This window comes from Apodemus sylvaticus, chromosome 10, assembly GCF_947179515.1.
Source record: "Apodemus sylvaticus chromosome 10, mApoSyl1.1, whole genome shotgun sequence".
Lineage (NCBI taxonomy): Eukaryota > Metazoa > Chordata > Mammalia > Rodentia > Muridae > Apodemus > Apodemus sylvaticus.
In genome coordinates this window covers 36,219,087-36,240,840 of record NC_067481.1, presented here as the reverse complement: position 1 = coordinate 36,240,840, position 21,754 = coordinate 36,219,087, and the positions used below count along the sequence as shown (strand labels likewise).

The window sequence follows — 21,754 nt, the reverse complement described above, 5'->3', positions numbered from 1 at the left end:
AAACAGAACTTTTGGGGAGATTGGCAGTTTGGAAGGTGGCTTTGCCCAAGAAATATGGAGGATGATTTTTTTTTTTTTTAAAAAGTGTCTCGTACCCTACATTTCAAAAAAAATTACCTAGTATTTTTTTTGAAGACAGCATCTAAACTTTCTAAAATGTGGTATATAGCAATACGCGACTCTCGCCGTTTGTGCTCTACTTATTGGCAACAACTTTTTTTCTCTTTTTTCATTTTTTTTCTTTTTAAACTTTTAGGTTTTCATGACAGTTTCTTTGTGCATGTAGATTTCTTGCTTGGCTCTCCTAGAACTGGATCTGTAGCGCAAGCTGGCCTTGAACTCAGAGAGATTCTCCTGCCTCTGCCTCCTGAGTACTAGGATTAGAAAGGCCAGCGCCCCCAACGCCCAGCTAAAGCAACGACTCTTTATTATTACATTTCTTTTGTGTTTGTGTGTAGGCACACAGACCCACAGTGTGGAGGTGAGAAAAAATTGGCTCTCCTCTTCCATCTTGTAGGTATTGGGGATGGAATTCAGACTGTCGGGCTTGACAACCAGGCCTTTCACCTGCTGAACTACCTCTCCCTGGCAGTGATTCTTAGCCTGGATTTTTATTCAGCGATTTAAGCTTTAAATACTCGGAATCAGTCTTTCAAGTACTAAGGAAAGTAGCAACATTTTAAACAGTGTAGTGATGTCACAGATCCTAAATGTGCATAGCCACATCATACAAAGTATGAGGATGTAAAAACAGCACCGTTTTCTTGAAACGAAAACTTAAATTTAGAAAACTTTTTACTATCTTGAGCAATCTCCAAATTCTGTGTCCCTCCTTGGAGGAGGAGAGTGTATTTGTCCCATTTGATGATTCAGAGAAAGCTTGGTAGGACTGGACAAAATATAGTTTGTGTAATTACATTGTTTAGCTACTATAGGATTTATATTTGAGCATTCGGTAATTATTAAGTGTTATCCCCAGGGAGAATTTGTGCTTAATATTTATAAAGCAGTTGGGTTCTTAGGCAAGAAGATACTGAGTTAAAAAAGAGAAAAGGGGCAGGCAGTGGTGGGCACACCTCTAATCCTAGGACTTGGGAGGCAGAGGCAGGCCGATTGCTGAGTTTGAGGCCACTCAAGACTACACAAGAAAAACCCTATCTGAAAACAAAAACAAAACAAAACAAATAATAGGGCTGGAGAGATGGTCCAGTGGTTAGAGCACTGGCTGCTCTCCAGGTGGACCAGGTTCAATTCCCAACAACCACATGGCAGCTCAAAACTCTGTAACTCCAGTTCCAAGGAATTGGACGACCTACCTCACCCAGACATTGCAGACAAAGCAACAATACACATAAAATGAAAACTAAGTTATTAAAAACAATAATAAAATAAGTAAATAGAAAGAGAAAATAGGAAAAAAAACTTATGTCCACACAAAAACCTGAACATGGGTGTTTCTAGCTTCTGTATTTAGTTTTTAATTGTAGGAGCAATGAAGATGACCTTTAGTATGTGAATAAAAACTGATCTACCCATATATTGAAAATATTATTCAACTAAATGAAATGAACTTTCAAGTCATGAATAGACCACAGGAAGTGTAAACACATTCTACCAAGCCAGAGAAGGCAGTCTGAAAAGGCTGTGCACCATCTGGGTCCACCTGAGGACGTGCTATCAGTAAAAAAATGAAGCATCTCCTAAAGACAGCAGGTAAAAGCAGGGAGGGGGGGGTTGGTTCTTAGGGTAGTGAAAATACTCTCTGTGATACTATTAGTGTGGATACATGCCTTGTATGTTTGTCCAAGGCCTCAGAATGTACAGCAGAAGTAAATTCTAATTTAAACTGTGTGCTTCGGGTGACTATAATGTGCCCAAGTGTTTCAAGATTAGGAAAAGATAAGAACTCAGAATACAAATAGATAATAGATAATGCTAACTGAGAAAAGCAATATAGCAATGGTAACTAACATCGAATATTTGCTTTCTTGGTGGCCCTGAAGCTTTACATATAAATATTGGCACAAGGATGTTCATTTAGTTGAGTAGTGATTTAATGAAAATAAGTATTGAAATATATGAAACAACAACAACAACAAAAAAAAAAACACCCTGAGAAAATGGAGTTACAAGTACTAATATATCTTTAGTTTGGACAAATGCAGTGGATTTACTTTTCATGTTTTTATTTTGTCATCTTGGAGAGTTAAATTACTTGACTGTGTACTTAGCAATTCATTTTTTTTCTTTTTTAAAAAGATTCATTTATTTCATGTATGTGAGCATACTGTCACTGTCTTCAGACACACCAGAAGAGGGCATCAGTTCCCATTACAGATGGTTGTGAGCCACCACGTAGTTGCTGGGAATTGAACACAGGACCTCTGGAAGAGCAGCCAGTGCTCTTAATCTCTGAGCCATCTCTCAGCCCCATCTAATTTTCAATAGACAGGGTGGCACAGACTTGTATTCCCAGCTATTCAAGAGGTTGAGACAGAATGTTCAAAAGTCCAAGGCTCACCCTGGCATACAGCATGAGCACAAGTCCCAAGCACAAGTCCTACAAGTTTGGGCAGTTAAAACCTAATCATTCCAAAAAGTAGAAAGAGGGCTAGGGATATGGCTAGAATGCTTGCCTTGAATGTGAGGATCTAGATTCAGTTCCCAGTACTAAAAAACAACACACACAGACACACACCAAAAATCACTCTATCGTGTGTGTGTGTGTGTGTGTGTGTGTGTGTGTGTGTGTGTGATTTTCATCACTCTCTGCTGAAACTTTCAGTCCCTGTCAATCATGGCTCCACTTTGAGTTTTGAGCATGACTTTCATGAATACATACTTTGTGCAAATGGAATAATACAGTAATTGTTCTTCTTTGGTCTGTTTCACTTAGATGATGTTCTTAAAATTAATCCATGTGGTAGCATCTATTGGAATTTCCCTCTTTTCTCTCTCTCCCTCTGTGTGTATGTGTGTGTGCGCACATGAGTGTGTGTACATGAGAGAAAGAGAGAGCATGCACAAGAGCAAGTGATCATATGTGCTGTAGAGACAACTTCCAGTAGTCCTTCCACCATGTGGATCCCAGAAATCCAACTCAGGTCTTTAGATTTAACTGCAAATACTTTTATCCACTAAACTATCTCCCCAGCCCTTTACATCTGTGTTTGTTGGTCTTTTCTTTTCTTTTCTTTTCTTTTCTTTTCTTTTCTTTTCTTTTCTTTTCTTTTCTTTTTTCTTTCTTTTTCTTTTCTTTTTCTTTTTTTCTTTTTCTTTTTCTTTTTTTTTTTGTTTTGTTTTGGTTTGGTTTGGTTTTTCGAGACAGGGTTTCTCTTTTCTTTTCTAATTATTATCAGAGCTTGGGAGATAGTTCACTGTGTAAGGCATGTGCCACGCAAGCATAAGGACTTGAGATCAGATCTCCAGAAGTTTGTAAAACGAGCACAGTGGCACTTTATAATCCCCGTGCTCCTACACCAAGATGTGAAGTAGATACGGAGCTCCCTGGGAGCCTGTGGGCTGTCATATGCAGTGGTACCTTTGCTAAGGTTACTGCTGCTGTGATGAAACACTAGTACCAGAAGCAAGTTGGGGAGGAAAGAGTTTATTTTAACTTGCACTTCCACATCGCAGTTCATCTTAAAAGGAAGGACAGGAACTCAAACAAAACCTGGAGAACAGGAGCTGATGCAGAAGCCTTGGAGGAGTGCTGCTTATTAGCTCGCTCCTCAAGACTTGTTGACCTGCTTGCCTCTAAACTGAAGCACCAGCAGCCCAGGGATGGTACCACTCAGAATGGACCAGGCCCTTCCCCATCAGTCTCTAAGTTAAAAAAAAAAAAATGTCTACAGGTTTGTCTATGGGGACATTTTCTTAAATGAGGGTCCCTTCTCTCAGATAACTTTAGCTTGTATCAAGCAGACATAAAAGTAGCCAGCACAAATTTCATGGCCAATGGAAGGCACTGACCCCCATATGTATTACATGGTACTGATGTGCCCAAACTCCCTGACACAAATACATGCCCCACACAAATTATGATAAGGAAAAAATATCAAAGGCAGAGCATAGTGTCTTGTGGGTCTTCATTCTGCCCTCTGCTGGGGTGTGGAAGCACCGCTGGAGAGGCTAGGCTTTAGGGAAGTGTCAAGACACCACTTTGGGTGGGAAAACACAGTGGGAGGCCAAAATTGGGGTTCTCTGACTCTTGAGAATCCAGTTGCAACTGGAGTGCCGCACAGAGGAGTTGGACATGAAGTGTCAAGGTCCACAGCCTGCAACAAGGCCAGGGCCAGGTACTCCCAAACTCCTGGACATCCAGGCAACCCAGTGGTGCAGGGTTGAGAAGAGTTGGGAATGGAATTGGGGGCCTGTGGACTGAGGCCAACAACAAGCCCGGGGTTTGGGGAGTGAGAACTTCAGCTTAGCTCATTGTGGAAAGTCCTTTGCTTGGCAGCAGTTGTCTGGGAGCAAAGGCCTTCTGCAATAGACTTAGGCAGTGCCTCCGCTTTCTCCCTGCTTCCCACTGCGGTTTTTCATTAAACAGTTTGGTTCCAAACTGTTGATTATTGTTCTTTGTGGAAAATGGATGCATACCAACTCCTCTGGGTGGACCAGAGATTAAATACCTTTTGCAGGGGAATGTCTGGGAAGGGAAGCTTATTGGCTACACCCTCAGAGCCTCTGGATACCTCATTAGTATGGAGAACTCTGTTCTGGGCTGTGTGAACAATGTGGGGAATATGGACATGTGTTTGGGGCCAGGAATCTAGTAGGGAGCAGGGAGGTGCCTACCATCTCAGGTGGGTACTAGGGTTTCAGGCATGCGCTGCCTTACCAAGCTTCCTGGCACAGTCTATTGTCTCATAATGTCTCTTCTGTAATTTCAGCATTCAGAGACCTAGGCAGGAAAACTGTCTCAAATTTAAGAGTGTATGTACTAGCTGGGAGCTGGTGGCGCATGCCTGTAATCCCAGCACTCTGGGAGGCAGAGGCAGGTGGCTTTCTGAGTTCAAGGCCAACCTGGTCTACAGAGTGAGTTCCAGGATAGCCAGGGCTATACAGAGAAACCCTGTCTCGAAAAATCCAAATCCAAAAAAACCAACAAAACAAAACAAAAAAGAGAGTATGTACTGAGTAACACAGGCTAGCCATGATTATATAATGACACTGTTCTAAAAAAAAAAAAAAAAAAAACTTGAGCCGGGCAGTGGTGGCGCACGCCTGTAATCCCAGCATGCTGGGAGGCAGAGGCAGGTGGATTTCTGAGTTTGAGGCCAGCTTGGTCTACAGAGTGAGTTCCAGGATACAGGGAAACCCTGCCTCCAAAAAACCAAATCCAAAAAACCAAAAAAAAAAAAAAAAACCAAAAAACTTGAAGAGGGTCAGGTATGGTGTTTTATATCTTTAATCCAGGCACTAAAGAGGCAAGGGATAGACCTGTGAGCTCTATATAGTAGGTTCCAGGCCATCCAGGACGATATAGTGAGATCATGTCTCAAAAATGAAAACAAAACAAAAAAGCAGAAAGGGGCTGAGAAGATGGCTCACTGGATAACAAGAGCCTACTTCCAAGTCTGAAGACCATTGTTTGAACCCTCAGGTCCCCATGGTGAGAGGAGAGGACTGACTCCTGCAAGTTGTCCTCTGGACCCCTCCCCCCCATGCCTCCCTTTTCAGAAAAAAAAAATTTTTTTTTTTTTTTGGTTTTTTGGAGACAGGGTTTCTCTGTATAGCCCTGGCTGTCCTAGAACTTACTCTGTAGACCAGGCTGGCCTTGAACTCAGAAATCCGCTTGCCTCTGCCTCCCAGAGTGCTGGGATTACAGGCGTGCGCCACCACCGCCTGGCCCAGAAAATGAATATATAAAGTCTAATTGCAAAATAAATCTTTCTGTTTGGCAGGACAGGGGTCTGGGGTACATATTTTAGATATCAAAAGCAGACCTGGCCTCCAGGTTCTCCCAGCATTCCTCAGTCCCTTGCTGGCACACCCTGCTCCCAACCCTGACCTTTCCAGCTCTGGGACTAGGTTGCCCTTCCCCCAGAGGCTCTTCCCTATGCAATCCAGACATCATTTTGGTTTGGTTTGTCCCTTTCTCGTGCTTGCATGTGTTCTCTTTCTCCCCACCCCCACCCTGTTCTCTTTCTCTGGGCTCACACCCTTTCTTTTCCCTTCCCCTTCTCCCCATGGTGACTTCCCTGGCCTTGGTCCTTGGGGCCAGTAAACTAGACCCCCTGAGAACAGCTTTCCAATAAAAGTACTTTTTTTTTTTAAAGATTTATTTATTATATGTGAGTACACTGTAGCTGTCTTCAGACACACCAGAAGAGGGCATCAGATCTCATTACAGATGGTTGGGAGCCACCATGTGGTTGCTGGGATTTGAACTCAGGACCTTTGGAAGAGCAGTCAGTGCTCTTAACCACTGAGCCATCTCTCCAGCCCCCAAAAGTACTTTAAATATAGTCTTATCTGGCTTGAATTGGCTCATCTTGCCGGTGGAGAAATAACATCTCTTTCTAGTGCTGGGATTCTGTAGCCTCACACATGCTAGAGAAGTGATTTACCACTGAGCTACGTCAGCAGTCTATTTATTCAAATTTGAGACATAGTCTCTGTGTTTCCAAAGCTGGCCCCAAATTTATAACTCTTGGCTCCTTTGGAGTAGTGGGATCTCAGGTATATATTGCCAGGCCTGACTCAATATTCTGTGGGTGTTGTGGCTGGTTTGTTGTTTTTGAAATGGGTTCTCTGTAGCCTAGACTACCATAACATATTATGCAGTATAGACTGGCTGCAAACTTGAGGCGGTCCTTGTACTTCAGCTTTTCAAAGTTGTAATTACAGGTCTCAGTCACCATGCCTGGCTTAGTAAAGTCACCTCTTTGTCCTAAAGCAAATTGTATGCATAAGTATGCCAGTAATGATGAACATCTTATGAAATACTGTAACTGAATTTTGTGAAGGCTATGGACCTGTTGAAGACACCATGTCACTAGTTTAAGGAGCTATTATTAGGGGACAAGTGTGATAGTTCAATGGAAAAGACATTTGGTGCCAACCCTGAGAACCTGAGTTCTATTTCCAGGACCTACATGGTAGAACAAAAGAACCAACTGATCCCTTCTGAGGGATCACATGAGTTGTGCCACTTGCATGCCAGTTCACATACACAGACACATAATGCTAATTAAATGTGAAAAACTGAAGGGTATTCATAGGAAGCCAGGAAGCAGGCTTGTTGGATAAGGGACAAACAAACAAATGAGGTGCTCCTAGGACCAATGTGAATGAATAGTCCTTAGGTAAGGATGCCTGCTTCCAAATCTGCAAATTAGAATTTAACCCTTAGGAATCACATGCTGGAAGAAAAAAAACTGACTCCCACAGGGTTTCCTCTGACTACACACTGTTCCATAGCACATATATGCCCACACATATACACACAATAAGTAAATAAATGGATATATAAATGTTAACGAGAAAAAAGATTTTCAAATCACAAAACTTCTAAAACTAGTATGTAAGCTTTGAACTTTTTGGTAATGGTACTTTACTTTAGTTCACATGTAACTCCCTTTTCCCTTTCATGCTTAGTTGCAAACCAGATTTCAAAGTATCTTGACATTTCTATTTTTCTTTTCTTTTCTTTTCTTTTCTTTTCTTTTCTTTCTTTCTTTCTTTCTTTTCTTCTTTCTTTTTTTTGTTTGTTTTTTGGATTTGGTTTTTTCCAGACAGGGTTTCTCTGTATAGCCCTGGCTGTCCTGGAGCCCTGGCTGTCCTGGAACTCACTCTTTAGACCAGGCTGGCCTCAAACTCAGAAATCTGCCTGCCTCTGCCTCCCAGAGTGCTGGGATTACAGGTGTGCGCTACCACCTCCCAGCTTCTATTTTCTTTTATCTGGAATGCTTCACAAATTTTTCATATGCTTATACAGGGACCAAGATGATCTTTTTTGTATCATTCCAGTGTTACTGTCTGCATTGCTGGAGCAAGGATGTAGTATTTATTCCATACCAAAGACATGTTTTATTTATAAATTGTACATATGTACTTGTGTATATAGGGTATATCTGTATCTATATACAAGATATCTTCTTTGAGATAGATTATACATGTGTGTATGAGATATATATATATACACATATATACATCATATATATACACATAATATTTATATTTAATACCAGCACTCAAGAGGGGGGCAGAGGCAGGCAAATCTCTGTGGTTTTAAGACTGGCCTGGTCTACATAGTGAGTCCTAGGCAGCCAAGGCTAGTGAGACTTTGTCTCAAAAAGTAAAACAAAGCTGGGCAGTGGTGGCACACACCTTTAATCCCAACACTCAGGAGGCAGAGGCAGGCAGATTTCTGAGTTCCAGGCCAGCCTGGTCTACAGAGGGAGTTCCAGGACAGCCAGGGCCACACAGACAAATCCTGTCTCGAAAAATCAAAATAAAATAAAATAAAAATAATTTTAAAAAAAGATAAAATAACTAATGCCAGGAGTGATGGCACACATCTTTAATCTTAGCACTCAGGAGGCAGAGACAGGCAGATCTCTGTAAGTTTGAGGCCAGTCTGGTCTTCAAAGTAAGTTTCAGGACAGTCAGTGATCTGTTATACAGAGAAATCCTGTTTTGAAAATATTAATTAATTAATATAAAACAACTAACAAATCATCAAAAGTAGATCTGTTGCCTAGAATGTGTGAGCCCTAGTTCAGTTTCTAGCACTGGAAAGGCCCCCCAACTCAGTGTCCCTATCTTTTTCTTCCCATATCAGACATCTCTCTTTTTTTTTTTTTTGGTCATTTTTAATTTTAGTAAGATGTTTAAAACAGCATTGTTAGGTTGAAGAGATGGCTCATCGGTTAAGAGCACTGACATGGTACCTCCCAGCCATCCATAACTCCTGTTCCAGAAAATCTAGTGCCCTCTTGTGGCCTCTGAGGACACAGACCGAGCACCCATACACTTTTTCTTAACAGCACTGTTTGACACATACTCTCTTTCCTCTCTTTGAAACCGAACTTTTAACTTACGTTGTAATAGCAGGTGTGGTGTCCCAGGCCTTAAATCCCAGCAAGTAAATCTCTGTGAGTCTGAGGCCAGCCTGAGCTACATATCAAGCTCCAGGGCTGCTTGAAGAAAACCTGTCTCAGCAGGGAGGTGGTGTGGCACATGCCTTTAATCCCAGCATTTGGGAGGCAGAGGCAGGTAGATTTCTAAGTTCGAGGCCAGCCTGGTCTACAGAGTGAGTTACAGGACAGCCAGGCTACACAGAGAAACCCTGTCTTGAAAAAAACAAAAACAACAACAACAACAACAACAACAAAACCCTGTCTGAAGAAAGAAAAAAGAGAGAGAATGACAAATGACCCTGTCCTCCTGACCCTCTTGCTTGAACTTGTTTTATAGGAGAGAATGACCCTGGCCTCTTGACCTTCTTGCTCACTCAAGTGCTAGAATTATAGGTATATATTTGTGTGTAAGGCTTTTTTTTTTTCAGTGTTGGTAATCAAACCCAGAGTTTTATAAATGTTAAACAGTTGTTCTGCCACAGAACTGTGCTCAGCCTCTACCTTTTGTATGGTTTGATGACTTTTGATCTGTTTATTAGTTGGCCAGTAACAGAACAAGTAGTTGCCCAGTCATCAGAACAAATCAGTTGTACATTATGTCGGTGGGTGGGAAGCTGGGTTTCATTCAGTTCACATTGAAACCTAGGCAGGTCTTGAGCTTTCAATTCTTCTACCTCTGCTTCTTGTGTAGCTAAGATTATAGGCTTAAATCATAATACTTGACTATTGTTAGAATATTTTCATGAGGGGGCTGGAGAGATAGTTCAGTGGTTAAGAGCCGTGACTGCTCTTCCAGAAGTCCTGAGTTCAATTCCCAGCAACCACTTGGTGGCTCACAACCATCTGTAATGGGACCTGATGTCCTCTTCTGGTATGTCTGAAGACAGCCATGTACTCATATACATAAATAAAAATATCTTTAAAAAAAAGAATATTTTCATGACCATCAAAGAATTTCCATGATGGGACTAGAGAGATGGCTTAGTGGTTAGGATCAATTCAATTCCAAGCACCCACATGGCAGCTCACAACTGTTTATAACTTCAGTTCCAGAGGATCTGACACCCTCATGCAGACATGCAGACAGATCACCAGTGCACATAAAAATAAATGAATCTTTGAAATCTCCATGTACACCCCTCCCCCAAGCATTTGCATTAGTTTCTGTGTCGCAAACCCAGCTATAGAAAACAATTGAGGGCTGGAGAGATGGCTCAGCGGGTAAGAGCACCAACTGCTCTCCCAAAGGTTCTGAGTTCAAATCCCAGCACCCACATGGTGGCTCACAACCACTTGTAAGGAGATCCGATGCCCTCTTCTGGTGACTGAAGATAGCTACAGTGCACTTATATATAATAAGTAAATCTTTAAAAAAAAAAAAAAAGACAGGTCAGGTGGTAGTGGCGCATGCCTTTAATCCCAGCACTTGGGAGGCAGAGACAGGTGGATTTCTGAGTTTGAGGCCAGCCTGGTCTACAGAGTGAGTTCCAGAACAGCCAGGACTACACAGAGAAAGCCTGTCTCAAAAAAACCAAGAAAAAAGAAAATACAATTGATTACCACTCTGTGGATATATCTACTTTTCTTAATATTTTGTATAAAAAAGAATAATTGTGTAGTTTGTAGTCTATGTGCAGTTCTTTTCACTATATTTTTTTGGTTTTTCTTTTTTTCTTTTTTCTTTTTCTTTTTCTTTTTTTTCCAAGACAGGGTTTCTCTGTATAACCCTGGCCGTCCTGAAACTCACTCTGTAGACCAGGCTCGCCTTGAACCCAGAAATCTGCCCGCCTCTGCCTCCCAAGTGCTGGGATTAAAGATGTTCGCCACCACCTCCTGGCCACTTACTGTATTTTTAAAAAATTTTTTAAAGATTTATTTATTTATTATATGTAAGTACACTGTAGCTGTTTTCAGACACACCAGAAGAGGGCATTAGATCTCATTACAGATGGTTGTGAGCCACCATGTGGTCGCTGGGATTTGAACTCAGGACCTTCAGAAGAGCAGTCAGTGCTCTTAATGGCTGAGCTATCTCTCCAACCCCTAAAATGTTTTAGGATGTATTTATTTTACGTATGTGAGTACACTGTCACTCTCTTCAGACACACCAGAAGAGGGCATCAGATCCCATTAGAGATGGTTATGAGCCACCATGTGGTTGTTGGGAATTGAACTTAGGACCTCTTGAGGACTCTCGAAAAGCAGTCAGTGCTCTTAACCTCTGAGCCATCTCTCTAGCCCCATTTACTATATTTTTGAAGTTCATAAATGATGTCACCTGTATGTCTTGTTCATTTTTTTTTAAGACAAGAGTTTTACTATATAGCCCCCACTCACTTGGAACTCATTATGTATACCAGGCTGGCCATGGACTCAGAGGGCTCTCCCTGCCTCTCTGCCTCCTAAATGCAGAGATTAAAGAAATGTGCAGCTGTTGTGGGATTATTCACCAGAGTAGATTGCTCAGACATGGGTTTAAGCCAATAGGAAATCTTTGTTAGCCAGCCAGTGATTACACTGGGTGTTTGGGATCCCAGTGTAGCACTGAGCCTTTCTTAGGCTGAGCTTTTCTTTGTTTTTTTTTGTTTGTTTTGTTTTGTTTAGGTTTTTTTTTTTTTTTTTTTTTTTTTGAGACAGGGTTTTTCTGTATAACCCTGTCTGTCCTGGAACTCACTCTGTAGACCAGGCTGGCCTCAAACTCAGAAATCCACCTGCCTCTGCCTCCCAAGTGCTGGGATTAAAGGCATGAGCCACCACTGCCTGGTTTAGGATGAGCTTTTAAGTACAAAAACTATTCTGGGTTGACATACTTTAATTTACAAGAACAGTTAGCCAGAAGTAGAACTTTAGAAGCTAAAAAGCAAGATTAGAACATCTTGAGACTTTCCTAGAACTACAATGGACTTTGATAGCTTAGATTTATGTTTCAGTTTTGGTGGGTGGTGCTGTCTACCTGCTGAGTTTCCACCTTAGATTCAGTTGTGCTAAGATCTCAGGGCCTACTAATGTCTCTGGGACCCTATCACACCACCATACCTTGCAGATAGTTTCTTTTTATAATTGAATAATATTATGTACTGTATGAACATGAGGCCTTTTTAAATGCCTGGCCTGTTTGGGATATAATAATAGTTATAAAAAATAAAAATAAAAGATAACTGTTAGCATTTACGTACATGTCATTCTGTAAATATATGTTGCTCTTGGGAAAATATGTAGAAATGAAATGATGACATCATTTGGAAAGCACATGAAACTTTTCAAAAACTATTGAGCTTTTTTTAAAAAAAAATTATTTTATGTGCATGAGTACTCTTATCTGCATTACACATGCAAGCCAGAAGAGGGCATGTTATCACACTACAGATGGTTGTGAACTAGCATGTGGTTTCTGGAAATTGAACTCGGAACATCTAGAGCAGCAGTCAGTCAGTGCTCCTAACCAGGGAGTCCAAACTGTTTTTTCAAATGATCACTGTTTAATATTCTCACCAGCAAAACACAAGGTTCTGTTTCTCTACATCCTTGCCAGCATTCATTCTTTCATTCATTCATTCATTTATTTATTATTTTGAGACAGACCTGGCTGTCCTGGAACTTGATTGATTTATAGACCAGTCTGCTCTCGCCTCTGCCTGAAATTCCAGCAGTAGGCCACTATACCTAGCCTGCTTGCATTTGATATTGCCAGCTATTTGTATAGTGTCAAGGATCAAATTCATGTCCTATGAGTACTAGATAAGCACTCTATCACTGATTTAAGTCCACTTTTAAGGATTGTGATCACTCTTGTTGGAATTTTATTTTTAATTATGTATATATGTGAGAACCTGCATGTGGGATCATGCACATATGAGTAGAAGTGCCCTCAGAGGCCACAAGAGTATTGGATTTCTGGGATCTGGAGTTCCATTTGGTTGTCACCCAAAGAGGGCTAGGAACCCCTCATTCAAGTTTTTTGTTGTTGTTGTTTTAGATTTATTTATTTATTTTATCCATATGAGTACCCTGATGCTCTCTTCAGACACTCCAGAAGAGGGCATTAGATCCCATTGCAGATGGTTGTGAGCCACCATGTGGTTTCTGGGAATTGAACTCAAGACCTCTGGAAGAGCAGTCAGTTCTCTTAATCACTTAGCCATCTCTCCAGCCTTCATTCAAGCTTTTAAGAGAAAATAAAGTCAGATATTACTTCCTCCATTATATTTTTTCCAAGTTGGAATTTTAATCTGTGTTTTATAAAATTGGAATGCACTGGGCAGTGGTGGCGCATGCCACTAATCGCAGCACTTGGGAGGTAGAGACAGCCAGATTTTTGAGTTCAAGGCCAGCCTGATTTAGAGTGAGTTCCAGGACAGCCAGGGCTACACAGAGAAACCCTGTCTTGAAAAAAACAAATAAATAAATAAAAATAAAATAAAATTGGAATGCTTAGATGTTGTGTCAGAATGTCATCTGGGGAGATAGAACATACAGACCTAATCACTCCAGATAGGGATCCTTTGAAAGACCAAAGTACAGATGCCACCAGAATCCAACTTAGCAAACCAGAGTTCATTGCAGTTACTACTAGGAATATGGATGAGGAGTTACAGGAACAGAAATGACTCAGACAGCTGTGTCACCACTCACCACGGCCCACCCCAGCATGGGTGACAGAGCTGGGAACCTGGAGCTCACTGCACAGCCTGCAGTCAGCTGACCAGGTTGGGGAGCTCCTTTCCTGGTGACTCTGGTCTACATCTCTCCCAGGCAGCTCAGCTGTTTTCTCAGAAGCTGAGGAAAGAGCATCTTAAATTTGAGAAAGAGCCTGAACTCCATACTGAGAAAAGAAAAGACTGATAGTAGAGTATCAAATCAGTATTATGGAATGCTTCCAGCCCCAGGAGCTCAGGCTATACATCTCTCCTTTTCTCTGACAAGTTTTTATTTCACTTCTCCTTCTAAACTATGTTTAAAACTATGAACAGAGTCCTTTCATTCTCCTAGGGAGACCTTCCCAGTCAGTCCAAGCTGAAGACAGGCATTCAGAGTCCTTTACTACCCTGCCTTACTATTCTTTCCTGAGCCAGTTACCCAGAAACAGATACCTGTAAAATAAATAATCGTTTTTCTTCCTGTCTACTTTGATTCCCAGAAATAATGACTCTGAGACTAATTATTAATAAATGTCTAGTCTGGGCAGTGGTGGCACATGCCTTTAAACCCAGCGCTTGGGAGGCAGAGGCAGGCAGATTTCTGAGTTCGAGGCCAGCCTGGTCTACAGAGTGAGTTCCAGGACAGCCAGGCCTACACAGAGAAACCCTGTCTCGAAAAACAAAAACAAAAAAACCTAAGCCATAAACTTCTGTGTTCTCTGACTTGCTTTTTACTTAGTATCTCTTTTTCTAACCTGGGTTCAGCTAGCTACCTGCTGGTTTAGGTCTGCCTCCTCAGTTTTCCCAGGGAATCTCCACCCCTCTAGTCCCCAGAATTCTCTCTCTGTCTCGTCTCGTCTCGTCTCTCTCTCTCTCTCTCTCTCTCTCTCTCTCTCTCTCTATATATATATATATATATATATATATATACACACCTCTTATATTCTGCTTCAGTTCATTGGCCATAGCTTTTTTTATTGACAGGTCATGCTTATAAGAGATTATCTCTTACAGATACCCCTCCTCAGCTATAAGACCAATGTGTGTAGTGTGTAGTAGGTAAGACATAATATTTCTCTTTGTCTATAGTGATTATCTTCACATGACCAAATCCTATCCCACTTTTTCCTTTTTTCCCCTTTAACATTTATAGTAATTACACAATAGATTAAGTAATGAATAAACACTACTTAGAAGCACTTCCTTCTCTCACCCAAATCCTAGTTATCCTTTCATTCTTTCAGAAATAATATACAGTGTCTTTCACAGCCTTTGAGATGTGCCTCAAGCTTGGTGTGCTGGTGCATACTTATAACCCCAGCACTCGGATCTGAAGTTTGTCATAATTGAGGCCATTTTAGGACAACAGAGCAAGTCTTTCAAACAAACAAACAAATGGAACTTGTTCTCTCCTACTACAGTGTAGATCTCTAGAATCAAACCCCATTTATCAGGCTTGCACGCAAACATCCTTACCATTCATGAATATCAATCTGAACATTTTTATGATTTATGAGGCAGAATAAGACAGTCTACAAATAATGTACTTTTAAAACTAACCTTTCTGTACCATTTTTCACGGTTCGGTTGTTTTTGTTATTCTTGGTGTTAATTCACACTAAAGGCTGTTCATCCGACTCTATGCTTAAGAAAGTAAACGCCTATTCTAGAAGGCTACAGAACAAAAGACCAAGCAAACAGCTTTAGGTTCAATGGCATTTCCAATCGCTGACAGGGAGGCGGGTTTCCGAGTACAGGAAATGAGTCACTATGGAGGTGGCGCTATGTAGATACGAATTCAGGAGCAAGCTGGGAAAAGCTGCTGCTTCCAAATATTTGTGATTTTTAGATGTAGTTTTTGGAAAAACTCCAGCCTACTAAGTGCTTTGTAATATGGGAAGTCACTATACATAAAGATATAGAGCTTTTTAAATGAGGCTTAAATTTCTACCATATCTGTGAAATGCTACGCATATCATGCTGTTCAGGCTACATGGGCATGCAACTCATACTTACCTGGCAGGGGAGATACCATGATCACGAAGGTGGTTTTCCCAGGGCGAGGCTTATCCATTGCACTCCGGATGTGCTGACCCCTGCGATTTCCCCAAATGCGGGAAACTCGACTGCATAATTTGTGGTAGTGGGGGACTGCGTTCGCGCTCTCCCCTGACTTTTCAGTTTTAAAGAAAGGTTAATTTGTTCCTTAGCACTTCTCAGTGGAAGGGGGAGGAGCTTGTATTTACTTTTTATCTTTTACTGTTTTTGAAACAGGGTTTTTCTGTGTAGTTCTGGCTGTCCTGAACTCACCCTGTAGAATTCAGGCCGCCCGATTTCAGAACTCTGCTTGCCTATGCCCCCAGTGCTGGGGTTAAAGGCGAACACCACCACCACTGGCCTAGTACATTTGATCTTGATCTGTCTTGCTGTAGAATACAGGGCTCCTGCAGGGGGGGGGGGGGGGGGGTGGGCATTTCTGAGTTTGAGAACAGCCTGTTCTATAGAGTGAGCTCCAGGACGGCCAGTACCACACAGAGAAACCCTATCTCACAAAACAAAAAACAGTGCTCCAACTTTTAGTGCTCCAATTGTCTTTGTGTGTTGACCTGCACCTCAATACTCACTGCACCTTTGTTTCTACTAACATTTACAAACTGTCACTCAGAGGGCATGAGCTCACTTTTGAGTCACAGTACCTAGGGTTGGCTCTGGGTATTACCCAAGGCTTTTCCTGTTTCTAAGTCTTTTTCCTACAGCCAGCAACATACATGATTATGTTTACAATCTCTCCAGATTTCTGAGTGTATTGTTCCCATTGAATAAAATGGGATCTCTAAGTCGGCTTATAAAATAATAAATAATAAACCACTGGGCGGTGGTGGTGCTCGCCTTTAATCCCAGCACTTGGGAAGCAGAGGCCAGCCTGGTCTACAGAATGAGTTCCAGGACAGCCAGGACTATACAGAGAAACCCTGTCTCAAGAAACAAACAAACAAACAAAAAAACAAAAACAAAAAAACTAGTTTGTAAGCATTTGGAAGGCAGAGGCCGGGAAGAGACCAACGTAGTCTATGTATAAAGTACCTGGTTTTGTGTTTTGTTGTGAAGCATAAGCAAAATTTGAAGGAAAGAATATGGGTTAGCAGTAGAGCTATTGCCTAGCATGTTAAGGTTACTAGCCTCAAACCAACACTGAAAAGTAAAAAGAGGAGCTTTAACTTTGTGTGTTGTTTGAGTTTTTTGTTTTTGTTTATTTGTGGGGCTTGAAGGGGAGGGTAAGGAAGCAACCAAGACAGGGTTTCTCTGTGTAACAGCCCTAGTTGGCCTCACTTTGTAGACTAGGCTGGCCTAGAACTCAAGAGATCTTTCTTCCAAGTGCTGGGATTAAAAGCATGCGACACTACTCCTAGGGTGTATGTATTGCTTGTATGTATGTAGGTGCACTGCCCACATGACTGGTACCTAAGAAGGTCAGAAGAGGGCATTGGAGACTTTGGAACTGGAGTTATGGATAGCTATGTTTGAGCTACCATGTAGGTTCCTGTCTTCGTCGGGGTTTCTATTCCTGCACAAACATTATGACCAAGAAGCAAGTTGGGGAAGAAAGGGTTTATTGAGCTTACACTTCCACGTTGCAGTTCATCACTAAAGGAAGTCAGGACTGGAACTCAAGCAGGTCAGGAAGCAGGAGCTGATGCAGAGGCCATGGAGGGATGTTTCTTACTGGCTTGCTTCCCCTGGCTTGCTCAGCCTGCTCTCTTAATATAACCCAAGAGCACCAGCTCAAAGGTGGTACCACCCACAAGGGGCCCTCCCCACTTGATCACTAATTGAGAAAATGCCCCACAGCTGGATCTCATGGAGGCACTTCCCCAACTAAAGCTCCTTTCTCTGTGATAACTCCAACTTGTGTCAAGTTGACACACAAAACTAGCTAGTACAGTTCCCAAATTGGACCCTGGTCTCTTCTACAATAACAAGTGCTCTTAATAACTAAGCAGTCCCTTCAGCCCCACCCACTAGCTTGTTGGTTATAATAGAGCTAGGTGTTAAGGAGTTCACAGGTGTAGTTCACAGCTGTGTTTCTACCAGGAAGGTAGAATCAGAAGGCTCATGAATTCATAGTCTTCCTCTTTCACATAACAAGTTATCTAGACATACCTGGGCGGGGTCATATCTCAGCACCAGTAATTATATTAACATATTTAATTGTTTGTAATATACCGTGGTATTTCCACAACTTTACGATTCAGTGGATGATCCTGATGCAGCCATATTCATTACTACAATGTTCTTTTCAATTTAGAGCAGCTCTATCTCATCTTGTCAAGATCTAGTTTCCCTATTACATATCCTCAAACAGCCTGCTCCTTTCTAAAGTGTGACACATGAACACATGTATTGACCTTACTGTTCAATACTCATTAAAAAAAAAAGTACTGGCTGGGCGGTGGTGGCGGACGCCTGTAATCCCAGCACTTGGGAGCCAGAGGCAGGTGGATTTCTGAGTTCGAGGCCAGCCTGGTTTACAGAGTGAGTTCCAGGACAGCCGGGGCTACACAGAAAAACCCTGTCTCGAAAAACCAAAAAAAAAAAAAAAAAAAAAAAAAAAGTACTAAGAGCAGTGTTGACTTGTTTGTGCCTTTAATTCCAGCTCCTGGGAGTCAGACAGGCAGATCTCTGAATTTGAGGCCAGCTTGGTCTAAAGAGTTTGTTTCAGGACAGCCAAGGCTACACAAGAGAAACCTCATCTCAAAAACAACCAAACAAACCAAACAAACATGTACTCCCCAAAAATGTACTATCAGTTTTTTTGTGGTAGGATCTCACTTGAAATGGTCTTCAAGAGGTGGTTACTGACATCCATGCTGTTTTAATTCAATTTAAAAAATTGAGTCCTGGGCTGAAGAGATGACTTGTGGCAGTTAGGAGCACTGGCTGCTCTTGCTGAGGGTCAGGGTTCAGTTTCCAGCCCAGACATGGCAGTTCACAGATGTCTGTCTGTAACTGCAGTTGTGACACCTTCATACATACTTGCAAAACATACATATACACAGACACAGACATGCATACAGATAAAACACCAATGAACATTAAATAACAATTAGCAAGAAATTGTGAGTCCTTGTTTTAGTAATGGCTAGACCAGGGCTAGACCAAAAGGCCACCCCTGCCTCTGAAGAGCCTCTTTGGTGCCCAGGCTCAAGGATACAACATTTTAAAAAGACAAACCATGGGCTGGAGAGATGGGTCAGCGGTTAAGAGCATCGACTGTTCTTCCGAAGAAGGTCCTGAGTTCAAATCCCAGCAACCACATGGTGGCTCACAACCATCTGTAACAAGATCTGACGCCCTCTACTGGAGTGTCTGAAGACAGCTACAGTATACTTACATATAATAAATAAATAAATCTTAAAAAAAAAAAAGACAAACCATAATTACATCAGTACTTAGAGGAGGTAGGTTATGTTAGTGATGGATTTAGAGTGATCGGGAAGATCTGCTTTCTTTGCAAGGCTCAGCTGCATCTCCTAGACTATGTGTTGGTACAGTCCAGGAAGCTTAGCAAGGTTGAGGAGGCTGTTGTGGGGTGGAAGGCTGAGACGGGACCAGGCATGGGATAGAATGCATTGCTCAGTCATTTCATTACTATGTTGCTAAAACTTTATCCATGAAGAGAGGGCAATTCTAGTTCTTACCTGAAAGCTATGAGGATTAAACTTGTGGTGGTGGGGGAGGGATTGTGTTCATGTTTTTCCCTTGACATTTTTAGTATTGAAAATAAGGTTACTGTTGACAAGACCTTCTGAAGTTTGGGAAGTGTTATTTTTCCTTTTCAGTTTTATGTGAGAGCATTATTTAGTTGGCTATGCCATTTTTTAAAACCATTGTTAACTAGCTCTGGTTGCAACAGGAAGTATTCTCTTGGTCTCTGAGGGCACTTTTATAAAGCCCATACACTTTTATAAAGATGAACTTCTGTGAGCAGTTTGTCCATGCTGCGACCAGACTCAGACTTTTTTCTGCTCCTAGTAGCAAAAGCATGTCTTCAGTCCCACATTAACTCGCACACTATAAGGGTGCATACTTTGTGAGAACTAAAGTCAACAAACCTTTGACAAAATTTTGAGAGGTAGAAGCAAGGAATTTGATCAATTCTCTTAAGTGCAGTAACAACTGACTAGAAACAGCCTATCTTGCTGCCTTGCTCAGAGAAGTCCCCTGACTGCTCATGACAAATCCAAGCTAAAACTTCTGTTAACAGCAAAAGATGCAAAAAACAAAAACAAAAACAAACAAAAAAAAACGTAAAATTGCCGTAGTAGCTAAGAGTGGTTTAAGAGTTAACGCATCCGGAAGGGGGGGGGGGGAGATTTGAGACGTCACTAAAGGGGGCGGGGATATGCAAATAGACCAACATAGGTCCCTGGGTTTGGCTTTGTTTTGTTTTGTTTTGGGGGGCTATTTTTTGGACGGAGTATTTTCAGCCAATATTTAGAAGTTTGTCCTTTCATATGTGTAATATAAAACTGTGTAGTCTCTCGAAAAGGAGGACAAAAGAACGAGTAGTATAATTGACCGTAACTGAACAGTGTTTCGATGATCAGGGTGAGGTAATACTGGTTGCCGTGTAACTCATACTTACCTGGCAGGGGAGATACCATGATCACGAAGGTGGTTTTCCCAGGGCGAGGCTTATCCATTGCACTCCGGATGTGCTGACCCCTGCGATTTCCCCAAATGCGGGAAACTCGACTGCATAATTTGTGGTAGTGGGGGACTGCGTTCGCGCTCTCCCCTGTTATTTTGGTTAAATGAGAGAGTAGTTGGTTTTTGGTCTAAATTACTAATGTTTCGTAATTTCGAGGCTATAGTTGGCATTTAGTTGTTTGGTCTTTGCCTTCTTGAAGTCTAATGTCTGTAGTTCTCTGATAATTTTCTTTTCTGTTTATTGTCTGCATGTAGACTGTAGCTGTTCTCAGACACGTCCAAGGAAGGCATTAGATCTCATTACAGATTACCATAAACAACCCTGTGGTTGCTGGGAATTGAACTCAGGACCTCCGGAAGGGCAATCAGTGCTCTTAACCATTAAGCCATCTCTCCAGCTCCTAGGCCCCTAATTTTCAACTCTCCCTGCTATCCATGTTCCTGTACCTACTTTTTGGTATTTGTCTCCCTGTCTCTTGAATACCTTGTTTATAATGGTATATTCTCTCTCTAGTTAATGTATGTATTGGCCAAAGTATTGTAATTTGTGGCATACTGCTTAGTAAGTGCCCTATTTATCGGGTAATTAAGCACTTTTCCTTAGCCACCTTGCTGGTTTAAATGTCTTTAAATACATTATGGCCTGCATGCACATTCTGAAGTACCAGAGGTAATATTCTAACGCCCAAATGGGTGGAAGCATTGATTAACATTTACACATTCAAATTATACTGATAATATACCTTTTTTCTCCAGTATCTGGGAATGTAAGGAAGTAGAGAGGGGAGTGGCATTTTGTTATAAAAGCTTACATATAAGCCAGGCAGTGGTGGCTGTATGCCTTTAATCCTAGCCCTTGGCAGGCAGGCTAATTTAATTTCTGCTCTGAGTTTGAGGCCAGTCTGGTCTACAGAGTGAGTTCCAGGATAGCCAGGACCATACAGAGAAACCCTGTCTCGGAAAAAAAAAAAAAAATCTCAAAAGTAACCTACAATCTCAAGCCTCCTGACAGAAGGAGTACAATATTTAAATTGTTGTTGTTGTTGTTGTTTTTATTTTTGTCTCCGCTTCTCCCCCTCCCAAGTGCTGGGATTAAAGGCATGAGCCACCACTGCCCGGCTGTTTTTTTAATTTTAATCTGGCTTCATTTTATATCCGTAATTCCTCTTCAAATAGTAGCCCATAGTTGTCATGCCCTTGATGTTTGTGCTTGTTGATTCATGGTTGTTTTTACAGAACACAGGTTGCTGTTTGCCCTCCTTAAACTGAGCATTGTAGTGATGATGATGTAGTTTTAATGTCTCATGCTGTCAGTTAAGA

The 21,754-nt window shown here is 41.6% G+C and overlaps 2 non-coding genes across 2 annotated transcripts; both read left to right on the top strand.

Annotated features, from left to right (window-relative positions):
• Positions 1-15,731: 15,731 nt before the first annotated feature.
• On the top strand, positions 15,732-15,895 carry LOC127695628 (U1 spliceosomal RNA). The gene has a single exon (XR_007980013.1). It is a non-coding gene; the product is annotated as a U1 spliceosomal RNA (small nuclear RNA).
• A 4,466-nt stretch (positions 15,896-20,361) lies between these two features.
• On the top strand, positions 20,362-20,525 carry LOC127695770 (U1 spliceosomal RNA). The gene has a single exon (XR_007980117.1). It is a non-coding gene; the product is annotated as a U1 spliceosomal RNA (small nuclear RNA).
• Positions 20,526-21,754: the final 1,229 nt, after the last annotated feature.